We start from the raw sequence: 7,664 nt of genomic DNA, 5'->3' as shown, positions 1-7,664 counted from the left end.
ATCCCCTCCCGTAGGTCGAGCGGCTTCTATCCTTTTTCTTATTGGTCTCGACTTCTTTTAGATATTATGTTCAGTGACTCATGAAAGAGCTGCTTTGGTCCTTCGCTTCATATTAAGCTGGGCTGGCTCCATCTAAGCGCTCCAACTCCTACGTATAAAGAAGGGAAAAGGGAAAGAAGCTTTCTTACCCACTCTGATCCCTCTCGCTTCTCTCCAGGTTCCGCAAGAGATAAGGATGAGGCTTCGGCAACTGAGACTGATGACTGAACCTCTTCCATAAGGAAGGCACCCGATCGGTCTCGCTTTCAGTCTCTCATGAAACTGATTAGCCGACTAAGAAGAAGAGCTGAAACCTATTCTTAGCCCAAGCTACTTATTAGCGGACTAAAGAATCTCCCATAACTGGCTTATTAGCCGACAAAGGAGCATCAAAATTCAATTCCTTGACCTCTCATCAATATTCTTTGAACCTTTCCCTAGGTTCTTGGATAGGCTTTTCCCTATGACTATACCCAAGTTCTCTCGGGACTCTTGCTGCATTATTCAAAAAAAGTGACTCAATGCCCATTTGCCCAGGGAGTGAAAAATGGCCATCAGAATAGGAGTAGTTCTATTCTTTCTCAATCGAGTCTTTGTCTTGGGGCATTCAGAGATCAAGGCTGAATTCAAAGAAATCCATAAGTAAAGGCTTCTGTCCCAAAAGGTAATACTTCCTACCGCTACGTGGGATCCAAAGGGGGGAGCTGAGCTATTAAGGAAAGAGATCTCATTCCCTCTCCCTCAAGGAGCTGGCTTGCCCTGAAATGTCTTGATTTAGGTTGAGCCCAGCCCCATCTCGCAACTGTGACGGATTATGATTCCCCTGCCTGACCCAATTCTATTTGGTACTTTGAACGTCCTTTGCCTTTGCTTTGGATAGTCAGCTGGTCCGAAGGACTGACCGCAGAGGGTTTTTGCTTCTTTGAGCGTCCGCTCTGAATTTCATATGGATTTCATAAATCAGTCCCAAAGGTTAATATGGTCTTGCCGGTCCCATCTTAAGCTACTGAGGCCCAAAGAATATTGCGATCAATGAAATCTTCGTTTCTGACTCCCCCACGGTGCGGTAGAAAAATCTTTAAGCCTTGCGCACTCATCAAATTTCATTGATCCTTCCAGTCGCTTCGCTTCGCGCCTTCGGACGGAGGCCCAAAGTCTTTATATATTGATTCCCCAAGGATCCCCATATTCATGTTCAGAACCGAAGGACTCTGATTAATGGAACTGATTTTTTTGCGGGACCAAATTCTCAACATCCCTCTTATGGAACCTTCGGACCGTCCTTCGGACAGACGGGTTAATATGGATAGGACTGAGGACCTGTCACGCCTTCTGACTATTCATAGCTATTACTTTGAAGGACTGATTTATGGAACTCAATCTGATAAATAATAGTACTTTGTCTTTGTCTAAAATAGTCCTTCGGACGACTCCGTCTCTCTTCTTTATGGGGGGTCCCAGTTACTAGAGAAGCCCACCAGCTAAGATCCTGCTGAGGAATGAGATCTGTGGGGAGTACGATCGGAAGAGTGATAGCTCGACGTTTCGGAATCGGGCGTCAGAGGCGCAAAGAAGCTCTTCTCTTAAGAAGAGGGTATGAAGGAAGCCACTCTTCTGTCAAGGATTGGATCGGGAACACCGAGTTATCCTATGACTGAGGAAAGCCCTTCCAATACTACTTTCTCAGGTCAATCAGGCCGCCGAGCTAGAAAGTTCCCAGGACTGAATAAAGAGCTAGACAAGAGTCTGGCTACAAAGTCCCACTGACCTATCCCTTGCTGGTGGATAGATATCTTCAGATATGGTCCCCTAGGCTCGACCCTTTCTTCCTTCTATCTTGTAAGTTGGTCGTATTCGACCCGAGGATAGGCTTTCTCTTGTTTCAAGAATTCCACTTTCTATTTGTTGGACGTACTATCAGATGTGATTTATGAGATCTGAAGCTGGCAAGAGATGAGAGCAGAGTGAAGACCACTAAGCAAGAAGACCTTTTCTAATCCCAAAGGAGGAGATAGACTAGGACCTTCTCGGTCTGTGCCCACCCTCAGATCTCATTACGGACCTGAGACTGCACTTCTTGCCAATGGCTGCCTTCGAAAGACAGAATTCTTCTTTATAGAATTCTCAGTCATATTCAATCTCTCAAGACCTCCTTCTTCCCTCTTTCCTAGGCCCACTCACTCCCACGATCAGGGAAAGGAGGAACTGAGGCGAGAATCCCATAAAGGAAGCTTAGAATATGCAAGACTCCCACGGGGCGGAGAGGTGCTCAGCTCTGCTTTTTCCCGAGAGAGGATCCCCTGGACTGGAAAGGATAGGTATTCAGTTCCCTAGTATTTTGATGATAAATAGAGAGATTGATTCATAGAATAAATAAGAATGAGAGAAGTTTCAGAAGAGATCTCTTGGACTATTTCAAGCCTTTGTTCATTCAGGCTAGGCTTTCCTTCTCTAAGCTTTCTCTTGTTGGCCTTCTGGGTTGGCCTTTCAACCTCACCCACGGAAAGCGACCCCCTTGGTTTGAAAACGGCCTCTAGCCCACCACCTTCCACAAATCCCTCAGCCCCTTTCTCAACGGGCGTGTAGCCGTACTGAACTCTCGCAATCGGGTAATCTCCTGGAATCATCAGATAGCCCTAGGCTTTCTCTTGGGTCAAAATCGAAGAGGTCAGCACCAGGTCTCGCATGGCACGCCGGGCGAAGATACTGACCCCATCAGGGGCACTGGGGCCATAGCTCAAGCTTTCTTCCTTCTCGCTCACTTCTGCCTGACCCAGCAGCTCGGCCAGCAGCTTGGCCGATGCGCCTTACGCGCAGCAGTAGCTTCCTTTGGCAACCGGAGATAATCGTCTTCGCCAGATCACGTCCGTAGATCCCGTAGAGCTGAGAGAAGTCCTGGACCCCCAGTACCAGGCACAAGCCGTACTTTCGCGTCTTGCTTAAGGCTCGCTTCAAAATATCGAGCTTCTGCAGGGTTGCTAGCTCGTCGATGCAGAACCAGAGGCGCTCTTGGTGAATCGGCTCCAGATGAAGCACGGCTTTGATTGCTGTGTCGATCCACAAGGACAAAGCCGGCTTCAGTCCTTCTCGCATCTCTCCTCTCGCCCAGTGATAAAGATCCAGGATCTCCTCACTCACCCACTTGCGGATGGAGAACAGATCCCCCTTATCCATCCGGTCAAAATCGAAAGGATTCCAGCTGATTCTGAACGGTCATTTTTAGTGAGATTCCCGTGCGCTCCGTCATCGGGTCCACATAGGCCGCACCAGCGGTCCCTTTCAGCAAGGCGTGCATCTCCTCGAGATTGCTCTTGGCAACGGCCTTGTAGAAATCTTGGTTTGTGCGCCGCCCATCTCTGCCTAGAACGGAGATAAGGTCCTTGAGCACCCTCCGGCCCGCCAAGGCCCAAAAGGTTAGAGTCAGAGCTCTTGCTGGTCTGGGATCAGGCCCTTGGCCATATTATCGAAGTGGTAGTCCTTGGAGATCGAAGCCCAGATATTCCAGAAAGGGCTACGGGCATCCAGCGGGTTCATCAGAATGTCTTTACCTTCCCGGTAGAACGCTTGGGTAAACTCTCCGGTCTTTTCATACACGACCATACGCTTACCTCTTGCCCGAACCTCTTGCATCAAGGCGAAAAACTGCTGGGATTTCCCCCTGCCTTGTGCACCAGCAAAGAGCGGATGCAGCGTCTCTGACTTCATCCGCATAGGCACACCGGCAATCTCATAGGGACTCGCTTCCCCCCGACGCTTAATGAGTCGTGCCAATGCCTTTCCAGTGACCAGCCTGGCGCCCCGCAGCTGATGATCCTGCATTCCTTCGCGTCCATAGCTCCATCCGTATAGAAGAGCGAGGGAAAACGAGACCGATGGCACTCAGCACGCCGAATAGGGCCCCATTGCGCAACTTTCGCCAGCCATCAGACGCAATCTCCTCGGTCAATGTGGCAACTCGCGAGACCTCGAGCTGCTTGGCCCTTGACGTGCAATTCCATCTTACCGGCCCTCATCTAGAGCGCTGAACGTGTGTGGGCCAGCACATTGCGCGAGAGGGCATACTTTGAATCCGCTGTGGTCGACAACCAGAAGCATGCAACCCTCACGATCAGTCCAACTAAGAGAGAAGTCAGAAGAACCGTCCTAAGTGCCCCCATCAAGAGGCGAGCTTGGTGCGTCCATAGTTCAGGACCACGAGAAAAATGGTTGGTACTACCCCCTTCCTCTTTTTTAGCCACGCCCAACTTCTTTTCTGCAGCTTTGCTTTCGCGATGTCCTGTGCTTCGTAGAGCTTTTGAACGTCCCTAGCCGATACGATGGCCGAGAGCATGGCCTCAGCGGTAAACACGGATAGTCAGAATGCCTCCGGAATGGGCGTCGAAGCATCATCCTGTCCTCTGCTGTGGCGGATGTCATCCACGAGACTTCGCAGGCCTTGCTCGATTTCCTGCACGTTTTCGGCAGCCCTGCACTAGCGTCTGACGCAAGTACTCTACGACGGTGATCCCGTCCTCCTTTGCCTTCTGCCGATAGAACCGTGCGGTGTCTTCATCCATCCGGATATTGAATGAAAGGCTCCGACGATGGTCTGCGCTGATCTTTCTAGGCATTTTTGACTACACAAGAACCACTTTTCATGAACAATTTCCTGTAGGTGTCGCCGAAATTCAATACATGAAAAGAATTTCTCAGAAATTCCTAATGCATCATACAGTTGCGTGGTGTGTGGCAAGATTTTAGGGGAGCGGGGACCACCCCGCGAACGGGAGAATAAGGCTGTCCTGATTCGGTGGGCTAGCAGTGGACGGCCATGGATGACCCACCTACGCCCAAGGACTACATTATGCCATTGATTCTGATTTTCTAGCTTCTAAGTTAGAACAGGAGGGTATCAAGTTAGCCAAGGGATATTGGCTTGAGTGGAAGCGGAGGTAAAGATGAGCAAAGTGAAAGGTGCTGTCTCGCACCACGAACGAGAATTGGCAGGCAGAATGTAGTGCCGATCGAGAACTAGCGGTGGAATACCTAAAAGCTAAGATGGAATCGCGAGAGAGAGATAATCGCGCCTTAGGCCTGTTGGCGCTACGCACGATAGCAGAAGCTTATGGTGGATTAGCTGCTCTTGCAGAGGCTTATGGTATCAGCCGGGAATCCTTGTACCGTATGCTTTCCAAAAAAGGTAACCCCACGCTCAAGACGTTGCTAGCAGTACTTCGACAGACCCTTGGAATGCGCTTGTCTGTCGAACTCGAGAATTCCGTGCACGCTTGATATTCAGCTTTTGAAGTGCCTATATCCTCTGAAAGATATCAAGTTCTCATCAAATTTCTATCTTGATTGGGTCTTCTTCCCTACATAGCAGACAGATTGGTTTTGATTTCCCTTGAAAATCCCTGGCCAAAGGTTTCACAGCCGGGACGAAATCCAGGCGCAGCAAATGCATAGCGAGGTCGATGGCACCGCCTAGCCCTTCTGAGCTCTGGTCTCGTACCAGACCGGTTATCAACAGAAAAATGACGCTGCTACCAATCGAAAGATCGCTCGGTATGCTTATCCTTAGTCGGTCTGAATCTCACCTTTCCAGTAAATTCGAAGAAGATCAAGGGCAAAGAAAGGCAGTTTATGCTGCTGTCTCCGTCCCATCAGTCCCAAGCAAGTAAGCGCTAGAAGCTCGAACCATCTCTTGAATCAGTACTAAACCGAGTGGTCGGGCCGAGAGCGGGAACATGAAAAGAAAGTTTCAGAAAGCCCTATCCCTTTTTAGTTCCTACTTTAGGGTAGAGGCAGCTGGTCCGAAGGACTGACCGCAGAGGTTAGTTGGAACTTTGCGACTGAGGCTCAAAGAATTTGAGAGAAAGGATAGGCTTGATTTAGTAGTCCTCTTTCATTGATCTATTTTGATGCCAGTTCAAGCAGCCTAGTGGAAGTGAGAGCAATCCGAACGGAATAAAAGGGCAAAGGTTAAGTTATTTTCATGAAGAAAAGAAATTCAGAAGAATGAAACTACCACTACCCGGGGAAAGTTTGAGTGGAATCTTTGGAGAATGAGGAGGTCGGGAGTGAGAAAGTCCTTCCTTCAATGAACATCCATAAAGAAATTGGGATGAAAGTACATACACCAAAAAAAATGTGTTAATCAAATGAAAACCGATCCTTATCCACCATGAATGCCAAAACAAAGCCAGCCTACGGCTGATTATTGCAGACTCCTTATGGGGTTCAGACGAAGGCTCGACTGTAAGGAGAGGCTCAATGCAATTTGAGTTGCGAGACTGTCAAAATCAAGCTCCAGATGAGTTTCAGACTGTAAGGAGAGGCGGAGGAGGCGCAAAGAATATTGCGTAAAGGCTCGCCGACGATAGAGGGAGAGGAGCAAAGAATTTGCGGGGAGTATTATTTTCTCCGTCTCATCGACAGTCTTGATTCTGCTTCTTTTCACCTTCTTCATTGAGGCGCTTTGTGATAAGGAAAAGTTAATAAGGATCAGAAAGCTCCACAAGATCCCTGCCTTTCTTTTCTTGCCTGTTCAAAGTCAATCAAAGAAAAAAGAAAAGAAAAGAAGCTCATTAACTCGAATTCAAGAAGCTCAAAATGGGAATTTTCATCTTTGTGCTAGATTTCAGACTCAAATCCAAGAATCCCATAAAATGCAAGGGCTCGACTGATAAGGAGAGCAAACCACTTTGTAGCAACTTTTCAAGTCAAATGCCTGATTTTTTTATCTATTTTCGTTAAATAGAAAGATGAGAAAAAGGAAGAAAATGCAAGAAAAAAGACGGGAAAACGCAATGAAAGAATCAAGCCTATCAAAGAAATGAACAGACTTTGATGAGAGTTTGACTTTCTGGTCCGTAGGTTAATATGGAATCCAGTTGTCAACTCCTCGCAATATTCTTTGCATACATTTGTTTTAGATAGTTTTCTCATACGATACATTTCTTTTTGATAGTCTTGAGAAATCTTTAATATGATACATTTCTTTTTGTTAATATTCTTTTCGATAAGTGGAAGATTGAGTTTACGAACGAGATAGAAGAGAGAGACGAAGCGAAGAGACAAAGAAAAGACAACTCCTTCTGTGAAGGAGCCCTTTCAATTAGAAGATGAACAAGGTGCAATGAAATATGCGTTGAATGAATGTGCAAATGTAGAAGGGGATTCCACCTTCTTTCTTCCTTCCCACTCCGTAAAATGCTTTGCTAATAATCTATTTCAAATTCCATTTTCGAAATTTTCCACATTTCTTTTTGCTGATTCTTTCATTATCTGGGTTTAGCGGGCTCATTCTCTTTGATTTACTTTCTTCTCTTAGTTCACTTCCACGCAATATTCTTTGCTCCTTACTATTTGTTTGACTTTCAACGCATATTTCATTCCGCCTCATCTTTCGCTTGATTTTGAAAGACGCTTCTTTCATTCTCCTTAATGAGCACTTCTCCTGTCTTTCTCAGGATCAAAGTATTTGAGCTTTGCGCCTGTCTGTCCTTCGGACCTGTTCAGATAGACATTCTTTATTTATTTATCCATTGAATTTCTTTCTTTTTTTTGTATCCAGAATCTTTGGGTAAAGAAAATTTTGATGAATCCTAGGAGTTCCGATTCTAATTTCTAATTGCCAAAGACCC

Source organism: Cucumis melo, chromosome 2, assembly GCF_025177605.1.
Source record: "Cucumis melo cultivar AY chromosome 2, USDA_Cmelo_AY_1.0, whole genome shotgun sequence".
NCBI classification, from domain to species: domain Eukaryota; kingdom Viridiplantae; phylum Streptophyta; class Magnoliopsida; order Cucurbitales; family Cucurbitaceae; genus Cucumis; species Cucumis melo.
The sequence above is the reverse complement of the archived record's forward strand: the minus strand, read 5'-3'. Positions refer to the sequence as shown.